Source organism: Corapipo altera, unplaced genomic scaffold (genome assembly GCF_003945725.1).
Source record: "Corapipo altera isolate COAL_440 unplaced genomic scaffold, ASM394572v1 51, whole genome shotgun sequence".
NCBI lineage: Eukaryota > Metazoa > Chordata > Aves > Passeriformes > Pipridae > Corapipo > Corapipo altera.
In genome coordinates, this window is record NW_020884892.1 from 1,065,795 (window position 1) to 1,079,454 (window position 13,660).

A 13,660-nucleotide genomic window follows, 5' to 3' on the forward strand; every position below is an offset into this window, starting at 1 on the left:
GATGCCTTTATGGAAGAAGTAATGACTTGGATTTGGCCAGTCATCTTCCCAAATTACTGTCTTATGCTATCTGTTGTTTCTCAGGAAAGGATTTTAAAAGATTCTTCTGGAGTGGGCTCAACCAAGAAATGTCTTCAGAGAAAAGGTGGTATGAATGGTATAGTAATAGGTGATTATATAGCTATGGACAAGAGGCTGAAACCACTTTTACTCTGCATCATAGCAGTAACACCTAAGACTATGGGTCAGGACATTTTGTTGACTCATACTAACATCCTTGCCCCGTCCTCGTTTGTTCTGGTAATTCTGTCTTGCAGAGTGAAGTAAGAGCTCTTTAGATGTGCACAGAGATGTACCAGCAGGATGTTCTGCTGAGCCTGCTGCCAGCACTGCATCCCCTCTTGGAGCTCATGGGCTCATGTTGCAAGTGTTTCATCAGTGAATCTCAAGGGGATTAAGATTTCCAGTGAAGTTTCCTAAAGCTCACAGTCAGGTCTCTGAATTTGAAGATCATCTAGGAATTGACCGCAAGTTGTTTCCTTCTTACTCCCACCCTGGGGACCCCTGGTGGTCTAGTGGTTAGGATGCGGCGCTCTCACCGCCATGACCCGGGTTCGATTCCCAGTCAGGGATGCTCCTCCGGGCAGATGGAGCTCGTCAGCCCTGTAAGGCCATCCATCTAAGAGAAGGTCACTCTAAGCAAACCTACATCCTGAGGACCTCACTGCCACTGTCCAAGCTTGCTCAACCCCGGCAGTTGAACCTTAGGATTAAAGGGTGGGCTCAGCTCAGCGCACACTGTGTCTCACCTAAAAAAAAAAAAAAAAAAGAAATCCATTGCGCAGGCTCGAAGGGCAAAAGACCTTTCCCAAATCTTCATTCGCGAAGACTGGCCATACTCCCACCCTGACATTTGGCATCTGTTTTGAAACTTAAAGCCAGGAAGCACAGTTTGCATTCTCTGAGTGAGCTCAGTTGTGTACCCTGGTTTACAAAGGGGACTAGAGTATCTATTCAAGACCTTTATGGAAAAATAGTTCAATTCTATTGTTACTTGTTACAGCTTCCTTGTAGCTGTTAATCCAGTTGTTCTGATGTGGTTTTGCCATTAAGCATGCTAATGCCATTAATGGAAATGGATGAGAGAAACTTCATTTGTTCCAGAGAGTTTTCCAGGAGAGGGCAGCCATAGTTAATTCTGGGTCAGTTCATGTGATACAATGTGAATATAGATTACTGACAGCGTTTGGCTGCAACACTCTATTGCCCAGCATGGTTTGTGTGCTTAGTTCTTTTAATTTGTTCCTTTGTTTGGATTGCAAGTATGTAAAAGATAGACTTTTTCACAAATTAACATTGCAAAAGACAAGCCACATAATAGAGTGGTTAACTCCCAGTGCTCTGTACTTGCTGAAATCACAAACGCTTTTGGGAGCAGCTTCCGTTATATGTCACTGTTTGCTTTATATACTTTCCAACCATATCATAAACTCCTCTTCACTCAGTTACTTCAAAGGTATTTTTGGAAAAGCATAACCTAAACTATTGCTAGAGACCTGATCATTTCAGGAAAAAAAATTCCCTGGCACTGAAAACTTTTATCTCTTTAGTTTAGAAAGGGGCAGGACAAAATGATCCTCTCTCCTCTCCTCTTTACATAATGAGGATGCATATAAAACCTATCTTGTTTTGGATGTAAGGATGATAAGTTAGCACTAAGAGTCATGTCCTGTATGCACAGTTTGAAGGCTGTGCTTGTCCAAACAGCAGTGATGATAGAGATGGCACCAGGAGACATTTATTTAATTATTTAATCATTTAAATCTGCCCTCTCAGAGCTGTTGCTTTGGCACAACTGCCTCTGGGACTGGGAGGACGACCAGGATCCCTTGACATACACCCTCAGTCTTTGCATGAAGACTGCAAGGAAAGTTTCCTTTTCATATGAAATGCATAAGTTCCTTTCTCAGATCAATTCCAACCAGCAACAGCTATTTTTCTTTTTTCCTCCTTTTTTTCTTTTTTAATTTAAAAAAAAACAAACCCAACTCTCTCTTCCTGGACAGCTAAGTAAAAACTTCATGAAATACCATTTTCCAGACCAGTAGGTAATGGATTTTTATAAAGTGAAAAATCTGGTCCCAGCAGGTACAGAGATGATAGGGTTTGGGAGGACTTTTTATTTCTGTTTTGTAGGAGTAAACAGGATACGTTTCTTCACACTTCACATGTAAATTCACAAAATGATACGTGACTTCAGAGGTACAAGAAGCCATTAAGTCTTTCCATACACTGAATTTTGAAGACCTTTATCTTCAATTTTTTTCAACTTTGTCAACTTCCAATGCTTGACAACCTCCCTTTGTTTCTTAGGCATCCCACTAATACGTATCAAACATACACACATAATCTCAAAATGCATACACCACTGAAAGATTGTGCCAGAGAGCCCCTGACTGACAATGTAGGGCTGCTTTGCCTTCTGTGGAGGGTGAGGAGTTAATAATTTCTCATCTCTGCTTCTCTGTCTGTGGGTCTCTAGAAGGTGGAGCAGCCACAGTGCTGTGTCTGCAGGTGAGCTGATAGCTCTGACCAGGCTGCTCACAGAGCCTTGTGAAAATAATTCTTAGAAAAGAGACTTAATCAGCTGCCGCACTACGCTGTTTTGCACATAATTGTGTCTGTCTTTTAAAAGCCAAAGATAAAAGGACAGAATTTGACACCTGCTCATTGCTCATCTTCCCAGCAGCTCTGCAGGCTGGAGCACAGTCACAGGGTTGGAGCGAGGAAAGGTTTTGCCACCCGGACTGTCAATTAAAAGGAGAGGGGTTTGCAGGAATGCTTTGCAGCACTTGACAGACAAAACCCAAGGCATGGCTCACAGCCTTGGATATGGACAGGATTTAACTTTTTACTCTCTAACTGAACTCAGTATTTCTCTTCTTCTCTCCCCACAATGTTATATTTGCAGTTTTATTAAACACGAAGTTTTTGTCCTCTGTGCACTTCACTGTGCTGATATCCGAGGTCTCTATTCCTTCAAAATGCAGTGATGGGAAAGAAACAGTTTCGACGTTCTTACTTTAACTCTTTTCTCAAAGACTTCTCCTTTAAATAGCATTATTTTTATTTCAGTTTACTTTTCTTTATGGTCGAGTTTCCTTTTATCCTCTCTACCCCTTCCTGCATGTCCTATAAATCCTCAGGTTTTACCTTTGGTTTAAACTTATTCCCATAAGGCGTTGGTATCTCGATGAGCCAGCATGGGGATTTTGAAAGCTTACAATTAAGATGTTTTTCTCTATCTCTGGAAGTCCCCTTTCCCTCTCAGTTCTGTTTGGTAACTGACGCACTTATTTCTGCTCAGTGAAGACTCCTATCTGCTCTTCTCAGATCAAGTTAACTCCTTCCTGAAATGTCTCAGTGTTCCCATGTGGAGAACTGGTACAGTGCTCACTTTGCCTCACCAAGATAGCCTTGAGATTTGAGATATAAAGATATTTTTAATTTATTTAAGATTTTTTAAAATTGTTTCTGACTCTCTGGCACTGCTGTCTTCACATCCCAGGAAAACAGTTCTGCATAGTTCCAGGTGTCATACAAATTGTTCTGCCAGGCTCTTAGGAACATGAGTGTTGTGGTCCCTTATAGTCTGGTTCTATATATGTTACATGCTATAGAAGTATATATGCCATATGGAAAAACAAAAGGTTAGCAGGGAGGAGGAAGAGGTAAAATATGACAGAGTAATAAGAGAGAAGTAGTTTTGCACACAAGTTGTAGACCCCAGATATCAGTGAGAACAACCAGTAGGTTTCTGTGAGTATTACTGTGTGACCTCAGCAACAGGTTTCAGCTTGCATGGGAAAAGATGGATCAGTACGTGGGAATTTAGCCTGGACTGAGCTCTACTGCTATAACTGGAAAGCAAACAGGCTGGGAATGAGGTCTGTGCGAGGTGCCATGTGGACATAGCCAGGTCACAGACCTACAGGGTGGTCTTTGATACAAGGTCTTCAGGAGAATCAGAAGGCAACTAGTGTCAAAACCAGAGATGAAGAGATTTTAATTGTTAAGGCTTGTGATCCAGTTAGGTTTTGGACGAGGGTTTGGCAATGTAGGCAGAGTGAAAAGGTCAGATTTGGAGAAGTTTTGCAGAAAGTGGCATCAGGTTTAATCAGAGACTGAAGGTGTGAGTCATGAGAGGAGATCAAGTCAAAGTGAAAGCCGAGATTGGCAGGAAAGAGTCCGATTTTATTTCTGAAATTAAGACAGGTATGGAGAGGAAAAGACTTCATGAAAAATTCAGGAGCTAGGTTTTGAGCATGTTCAGTTTTAGAAGTAGTAAATTATTAACAGAAATAGCTCAGAGAAAGGCCAAAATTTGTTTGGTTTGATGACACTAGGCTTAGAGATTTGTTGTTTTCTGATTGTTATTTGAGTGTTCATATCCAATCCAATAAGGAAAAATATGGATTTATGTCACAGAGGATGACTGAAAACTTTCATCTGCATATATCTATTACTGTAGTTCTTTTATGGATTCAAATTAGATTTTGAGACAGGTCACGATATAGAAGCAGGATGCAATCAGAATAAAGAAGTCACAGCATCGTAGTAGGGCTTGGTAGTTTCCAGCTCACATCTGCCTGGATTATTGTCTCATATCTTAATGCAAAACTGGACACATCATATGTAGGGAAAATGGGAAAAAAATAACTCAATCTGTTGGTAAGTAAAACAACTTAGAGTTATTAGACTGAAATATGCTGTGACTGAAATTTGAAGAGACTTCATGAAGAATGTATCCATTTTGATGTGCACCTCTGCTTTTCAGCAGCTCTGGTCTCTGGACATTGGGCACATGTGGTCTGCTCACCACACGTCACACCTTCCTTGGACAGAAAGTGCTACCCGTGATCTCAGCGTTTGTACCTGGGCTTGTTTAATGTCTCTCATTTAGCTCAGCTCATTGCCTTGCAGTCATGGCTGGGCTAAAGGAGGCCTGTGAGGCTCAGTGTCCTACTGCTCATATTTACACAGCCACTGAAATGTGGAAAATCATCTACCTGCCTGTTAATAGGGGATTATATATTATCTCTTACCAGGCTTTGACTGATCTACAAGGACATGAAAATTCTTACAGCCTGGACATCTTACGCAATATTACATGGTTCTTTTTTAAGACAAGTGTGGAAAGTGAGGCAAAGACACATAATTTTTATTTAAATAGTCAGTATAAGGTTTTTTTTGCTTTCTTAAACCATCCTGCACTGGTGTCTCTATATATCTAGGCATGGAGATACTACTGGCTGTCTCATCTCTCTTCTCATCTGCATTTGAGTTCCTTCAGGCCTCAAATAAGACAATTATACTACACATTGTGTTTGTTTAACTGGCAATTTTGAAAAAAGAAGTACCTGTTAGTTTACCTGTTAGGTATGATGCTGTATCTGTGTAAGAGTTCAGAGCACCACTGTGTGCCTGTTGCATGGATAAAGCAGAAAATACTGTTTCCACTTGAAATGGTAGAAAATGCATAAAAACAAATTCTGCTTCCATATTTACATATTCTGTGAGAGTTTTGGTAAGTAAATTGTGTGGCTGAAGCCATGTATTTGACTTCGCATGCACAAAATTGAGTACAGGAGCCCAGTTTTGTGTCTCTGCTGTTAAGTAGGTATTAATTCTCTTGTGACCAGTTGCTAGCTCACTGCCATCTCCATAGGGAGTGTGCCAGAATCACCACCCTTATCACTGATTTCTAGAGCAGGTAACACTCCCTGGATGTCTGCAACCTATCTAGTGTCTAGACTAAACCTGCTTTGAGGTTGAGACAGACTTCTAAACTAGCACAGAAGTGCTATTGTCTCCTTTTCTACCATTAACTTTTGCAGCCTCAAGTCAGAAACTCTGACGCAGTTGGTATTAGGCTTTTCAAAATATCCTCTGCAGAATGGCAGAAAAAAGAAGAAAATGTCAAGTGTCATTATGCAACCAGTGAGGAACAATGTACTGTAGGTTGTCATGTTATGGTGATTTTTGGGTTTGTCTTGTGCAGAGCCAGAAGTTGGGCTCAGTGATCCTTGTGGGTCTCTTCCAACTCAGGATATTCTATAATTCTGTTCATTCTTGCAGTGGTTTTGCACAAAGCTACCAGTATACAAAAAACAGTGTTATATGATATATCCTAATATGTTTTGGTTTTGCTTAAATGTAATATAGGGTTTTTTTCCCCCCACAGGGCATGGTAAGAATGCTCTTAAAGTAGTCCTGACAGAGACGAACTATAAAGTTTTCAGTAACCTAAAATAACATGCAAATCCCAGGATTGTGAAATTTCAAACACCGGCATGAACCGTATGCCAGCCTGACCTCCTGGCTGTGTAGCAGATAATAAAAAGAAGTCTTTGTCAAACCTGCTTGTGAATAACAGATAAAAAAAGGTTGGCCCACATTCAGAAATGAGGCTGTTTCAGCAAGGTGGTACCATGTCATGGAATATTTTAAAATAAGTCGAAAGGAGTTCAGGAATTTTCAGGAGTTTACTGAAAAACAGAGCTTTGAGCATCTTAAAATTTTAGGGATCTGCCTTTGAGCATTTAGATTAGGACTAGACACAGGCAGTATAAACTCTAAAGTGATTTTCACTTGATAGCAAATTGGGCAAATCACCAAATCACAGGTTATCTTGGCTGCCAGAGGAGAAATGAGACAAGCGGGTGCCATTCATGTGCCAACAATTTCACAGGGAAGGAGAAATGTCTGTCATAAAAGGCATGTGCATAGTAAAATAACTCCCACCAAAGCCAGGGAGGTTACACTGAACTGAGTCATTTCTTAAATAAATCTGTGGTTCATGTGCATTCAGGTTTTAAGATCCCAAGTGGAAGTTGGAGGAATCCAAACCCCAGAGCACTAGTCATGTTCATGCTTCCCTCCTCAACCAGCGTGACTCTGGTATTTCAAGTTAATTGAAGAAGGTTGTACTACATCTTGGTGTTTAGGACTGAGATCAAGGAGCACTAAAACTGAATGCTGATCACATGTCTTGGAGATTAAAATTGGACATAAACATTATATTGATTTGGAGGAAGAAAGCTCACTCAGGGCAAATGTCAAGGTTGAAGAATCCTTTTGCAAGTGAGTCCTATGGGATGCTGCAGCATCCTCAGTCCACTGTCATCACAGAGTTAAGGACAGACACAAACTGGAAGCAATTTGGCAGGAAGGATAATGGGACCAGTTGGGATCTGTCATCAGCATACTGGCCACTGCAAGAGAGTGATTAAATAGGAAGACACAGACAATTACCAAAGACTAATTGCTTATTGTTGCTAGAACTATATTTTAAATGTGTTTTTCTTTTTAATTGCTTTTGGAGTGAATAAAGTATCCTTAATTCAATTCTAAAATGTTTGGGAATAGGAAACCTGCCAGGAACTGGGCAGCTCAGAGGTCTTGTGAAAGCAATTGCCGCTTTTCACCGGCGTATGTTCATGTTCAGTCATCCCGTCCTCTGCCAACTTTCCCGTTTTCATGTTTGTGCCTCTATGTTGGCTGAAGGTCTCTGGGTTGTTGGTACTTTCAGAAAGCTGCAATAGTTTGTTCATATGTTTTTTATTCATCACTGTCCAAGAGCCTTGACCAGAAGAGAAGCTGAACTCTTCAGGTCCATAGGGGTTTGGGATCAGCAGACTCTGAGTATTATGGCAGTTTGTAGGACAGGACTAGCAGTGGTTGACAAGGTGAGATATCTATGTAATTTAAAGCTGTTACAACACAAACATCTGTACACCTCTGTGCTCTGTTACTACTGACTGCAGGGAAATTAAGCAGGGGGTGGATTTGGCTCAGTATTGTGTCAGTATAACAATAAATGAGCAGGAGATGAGCAGGAGGTCTTAGCATTCCAAGCTAAGATGCTCAGGTTTGGTGTGAGGAGCAGGACCAAATCACATACAGAAGGTTTTATATAAGTAGCTGTGAGGGTCTTGTGTTATTAAATAACCATTCGTACTTTCATGATGAGAATGACAGGGAACACAGTTTTTATATTCATAGAAATATCTTTTGTATGGATGTATTCAGTTCTGAAAATACTGCAAGACCTCATCATGGACAAATGAATTTAACCAATGCTACATCTCTGTGCGCAAATAATTTGCGTGAACAGTTTGGAAAATGAAAGGAGACTGGACTACACTAGGGAGAACAAGTGCAAAAAGGGGAAACAGAAACAGTGTTTGGTGTCATATTTTGGAGGAGACAGACAAACAAATTCAAGGATCCTATCACCTCAACAGAACAGCACATCACCTTCTCCTCTAAGCTGCCATAATGAGATTGAACCCCAAAAACAGGCTACTAAAACTGACATGAAGCATGACAGGAGGGACAGGGAATGTGCTTGTTTGGAGACAGGATCAGCTTGCTCTATACAGAGAGTTTGCCTGTAGTACAGGTTTTTCCTCCTTTCTGATCTTTCTTTCACCTGCATAAAATATAAGATCAGAAATGGAGAGAATTGTTCAACGTATTTCTGAATAAATGATTTCAAAAAGAGTTCTCTTTGCATTGTTAAGTTACTTGCAAAACCCTGAACAAACATTCTTGAAGAAAAGGGCAGGGGAAAAAAAGAAAACTGAAGAAGTTTTTCCAGACAGCAGGGCTGACCCTTCCCTTTGCTCTTTTAGGGCAATTAGAAGTAAAGCTGGCCTGGGCAAAAATTTTAATCAGCACTTTAGGTTTTTTTGAACACAGAAAAACTGAATCATTCTGTGAGACCATTCCAGCAACTCTGGCTTGGGCTCTAGGTCTTTGGCTTTCCTCTATAAAAGTACCTGATGGACACTATCAAGAGATGTCACTGGTTTTTGCTGCTCCTTTCTCCTCCACAGACCATGTCTCTCCCGGTTCACAGGCAGAGATGAGTAAAACTAGTATTTTGGAACAATTCTAACAGCATAACAATCGTTAATTGATAAAGTACCCTAACAGTAACTGTAGGCAAGTCTTGTTTTTCTGGGCTTAAAGGTCTCCTTTATCTTGTATGTGCTAAATATTTACTCAGTTGGGCATTTCATGCCTTGAGCTTTGTTGACCTACTTGTTTGGACAAAGCCATTGCTCTGTGAGGTGTTTGCTGGAAGTCTTGGGCCAGCTGCAGTGAATGGCAGAGGCCAGTGCAACTACATTAGCTGGGGATTCAACATCCAGTTTAAAAGGAAATACCAAATGGAAATGTCTCCATCCCCCACTGTAACAATGGGCAAAACCACCATGCCTTCCTCTGCAGCCTGTTTTTTAAAATCAGCCCAAGGATGAGTGAGGAGAGTAAACATTGTTGGAATATGCATTTCCACTGTGGTTAAATGTATTTGTGTGCAACTTTCCAAAATTAAACTTTGACAGTGGCAAATGGGGATTTGGGTGCAGAAATGCAATTAGCTGTGACTCAGGACTCTGGATGTACAGGTGGGCAATGAGTTGTGAGTTCTCTCATGGAAACTTGACAAAGTAGCAAGAACAACTTACAATGTGTTAATATGAGCAGAGTAAATAACACAAAATGTTATTAGTGTTTGACATTCATTTCCAAGTTGCTCCTTTAGGTGATGTAGACAGAAGTGCACCCGGCAGGTGATGGTAGGTGATGTTTTTCTTGTGGAATAGTCATTGTCTTCCTGTTAGTAACATTCATTCTCTTTTCTTGAGAGTTCTGAGATCCTGAAAGAAAGACATTATAAGAACTCGGATGTATTATTTTCATAGAATGGTCTCCCAGACATCCTGTGGTGTCAATAAGCATCACCCATCACTTGGGCCAGGAATTAGTTTTTCCATCTTAAAGATTAATTCATGGAGATCACAAAAGGCTTGGCTAAGGCTTTCAAAGAAAAAGCAAGACTTTCCAATCACCCTTCTCAGTAGTTTGTATCAGCTTATCCTCTGCCTTCCAAAATGTGTGGGACAACGTTTTCTCCCTTCATACAATAATCACTTAGAGAATGTCCTAGAGATAAAATAGAGTGGTCCTGTGCCTGTTCATAGGTGCAAGGCAGAGACTGTGTCTGTCCTTTTTTTCATGGTTATCAAGCATTGCAGGGTAAGTTTGGCACCCAAGGATTCCAACGTAGTGGACATTGTAGGTAAATGAATAGGAAAGGGAGGGGCAGCATTCTCTTGGCTTATTAAATTGTTTTTAAAATTATTTAACTTTATTTAGAAGGAGATCGAGAGATTTCTAGGTCTTTTGGGGGGGATTTCCCCCCTCTGGATTTTTTGCTCCCAGTTTTGAAATGTAATTTATATATTCTGTTTGAATTAAACTTGGTCTTTCTAATTCTCCGAAGTACTGTTTCTCTCATATCTGAATCTTTGGAGGATGGAGATACAACCACGACTGTCTTCTGTGCTAGTGACTGTATCGTCTGATTCAGAGCTCCTGTATTCCAAAGCCAATAATGATTCACTCTCACAGCAGTGGTGTGAGCAGTCTCAGCTTTTATATGCCATCTGTGTGAGTGAGCTGAATCTGCAGAAATGGGACCCTGTACACATGGCTTTTCCTCTGTTCATGGATGAAAATATTAAAGCAAATCCGTATGGTCCATGAGATGTTTTCTGTGTCAGGAAGGGAGTAAAACTGCCTGTCAAACCAAGCTGTTCTCCCTGATGAAAGGGGACTGTTTTTAAACACTCCTTTCCATAGTATTTTGCACGCCAGCCATGTGTGCTTTCTCATCTGACATCTCATTGAGATCCTTGGCTTCGGTTCTGCAGGAGGGAAGTGTGTTCTGGAAGGGAAGGAAATTATCTCTCAATATATACACAAGCACGTGTGCACACACGCTCTTGAATCAATCTTAAATGAATTGAATTTTTTTTTTAGGAATATGAAAAAAAATTAATCTGGTTGAGCCAGACTTAATTGCTTCCCTTTTGTTTGGATTTTCTGTTTTGTCATGAAGATATTAGGAGGCAGTGCTCAGAGCTATTATTAGATACAAGGATAGAGACAGAGGGCAAAGGGTTCATTTACAATTCCTACAGCAGTGCATTGAATTTTAAAGCTAAAAGGCAAGTTGATGAGCATCTTGAAAATAAGGATTCATCCACTAAGTATGAGTGGAGTATACTCCATGGAGTATTTCTGAAGGTTCATGCTGGTCTGGGGAGCTAACCCTTTGTGAAGCTACCCACTGGTTAGAGGAACCAGAAAGAAAAAGCGGTTTTGTTTTTTCTTTTTTAGTTAATGAAAGAACTCATCTTGCAGGGAGAAGCTTGAAAACATGAACTGATATAAAGTAATGAATTGATATAAACACATTTCTTTTGAAGGAAGCAACTGGAGTTCAGTTCTCTGTCAGGAGGCTGGGAAGCTTTAAGGTTATCCACAGACACACATTTCCGTGTTTTGAAAAATTCAAGTCAGTTAATCCCAGATAATGGGATACCATTATAACCACTACCTCACCTCCATGATCTTAGGGCAATACTGCAAGGAGCAATTTGATCATGTTGGGCAGGAGAACCCATAGATTAGAGTGTGCTGTTGCAAAAGAAATCCAACTCCAAAACAGTTTTCTAGCCCTTTCCTAAAATGCGGTGGTGATTATAACTTCCTGATATGGTTTGAAGCTGGCTCCCTGCCAAGTCTCCAAACCTTACCACCAGAAATCCTCCCCACCCCCCAAACCTCAGGGAGAAGAGGGAGAAAACAACCAACTAAGAAAACCCAAAACGAGAGAGACAGTTAAAGTGATATATATAAATATATTTACACTTATGTTACAATTGAAATATATACAATTTAAAATATATACAATTTCACAAGGGAAGGGGAAGGGGGAAAGGAAAGGGAACAAAACCAAAATAAAATATATATATATATATATATATATATCCCAATCAGTAGCCCGAGATCTAGTAACTAAAGAGTTAGCAAAGAAAATATCCCACCACTCTCCTTGGGACAACCAAGAGTCGCTCTGGGACGATTGCCGGCAACCTCCGCCTCCCAAGGTCTACAAGGCCTTACCAGGCCTCGCTCCCCAACACGGCAGACTCAACAGCAGGGAACCTGCACCTCCAAGCCGCCGGAAGGAAAGAGAGCAAAGGCCTCTCCTCCTTTCTTCTTATAATCTGGTTTACGTAAAAATCGTAGGGAATACTGGGTAGATCTGGACCCTTCCTTGGTTACAAACTGGTCACCGAGGAAGGCCTAGCCCAAACCACCACACTTCCTTTCAGAGAATCAGAGAATGGTTCAGATTGGCAGGGACCTCTGGAGATCGTCTGGTCCTGTCTGCTGTTCAGGCGGGGCCACCTAAAACCTCTTGTCAGGGACCATGTCCAGATGGTTTTTGAGTACCGTCAAGGATGGAGACTCCACAACTTCCCTGGGCAGCCTGTGCCAGTACTTGGTCACCTTCAAAAACTGTAAAAACAGTGTTTCCTGATGTTCAGAGGGAAGCTCCTGTGTTCAGTTTGTGCCCATTGTTTCTGGTGCTGTCTCGGGGCACTACTGAAAAGAGCCTGGCTGTGTCCTCTCTGCACCCCCCAGGTGTTCACAGACATTGTTGGGATCCCCTGGAGTCTTCTCTTCTCCAGGCTAAACATTCCCAACCTGTCCTCATAGGAGAGATGCTTCAATCCCTTAATCCTCTTCATGACCCTACACTGTAGGCTCTCCGGTATGTCCATGTCTCTCTTGTACTGAGGAGCCCAGAACTGGACACAGGCACTCCACATGTGGCCTCACCAGTGCTCTCATTGTCAAAAACTGAGCTCCTGTGGAAAGGTTTGGAATGGGGGCTGTTCCAACTGGGACACAGACATGGGGTTTGGATAGCTCCAGTTTGAGCACTGCAGGGGTTTTTTTGGCTTGATCTACCAAGCCTCTTGTATCTGGGACTTGCTGCTGCATTTGGGCAGCTTTGGTCAAAGAGGGGTTTTCGGCTGGGTAGCTCAGCTTTGCTGATCTGACCTGTGGAATAAATGTTCTTTTCTGAACTTTTTTCTTCTCTGACATTAGCTTCTTTTTTTTTTTTCTCCCAGTGGTTGTGCTGAGGCTTGTTCAGTTTGCCAGACTAAAGGGCATCACAAGAACATGCATCATTTTGTACTTTTTGTCTAAGGCAACAAAACAAAAATAAGTTTAAAAAAAATCGGTTTGTTATATTTTTTTTTCTGTGAAAGTTCTTGAAGCATAAAAATAGTGTCTTTCCTTGAAGAGAAGATATTACTAATGTAAATCCAATGCTGTTGGCAAAGGAATAATATGATATATGTCATAAGGCAAGGAACTGAGTGATGGAAAGGAGCTGGAGTGATGGAAATGCCTCACGGGCATATGAGATTGTGAGGATAGGTATTCACACAGAGGATGCTTTCTTACATGTCCCAGGGCTTTCTCGTATCTCTGAACATGAACCCGTAGTGAAATAGAAATGTTCCTGTATTAATAGTGCATTGGAGATAACCCTCATCTGAAAAATACAGTGATACTGCACAACTGGGAACCCTTTCAGAGCAGGGAATTGGACTAAGAATTTCCTAGTGTGTTGGTAATGAAACATTTTGGTTCTGTATAAGCAAATGGACAAGGTTAGTGGACACATTACTCTGGTTGTCATTGTCCCAGCAGTAACCAATTT

The 13,660-nt window shown here is 41.1% G+C and overlaps 1 protein-coding gene across 7 annotated transcripts in view; it reads left to right on the forward strand.

The window, feature by feature from the left end:
* The window catches only part of TRAPPC9 (trafficking protein particle complex 9), a 457,529-nt gene that overhangs the window by 432,616 nt on the left and 11,253 nt on the right, over window positions 1-13,660 (forward strand). The gene's annotated exons all lie outside the window — the stretch shown is intronic.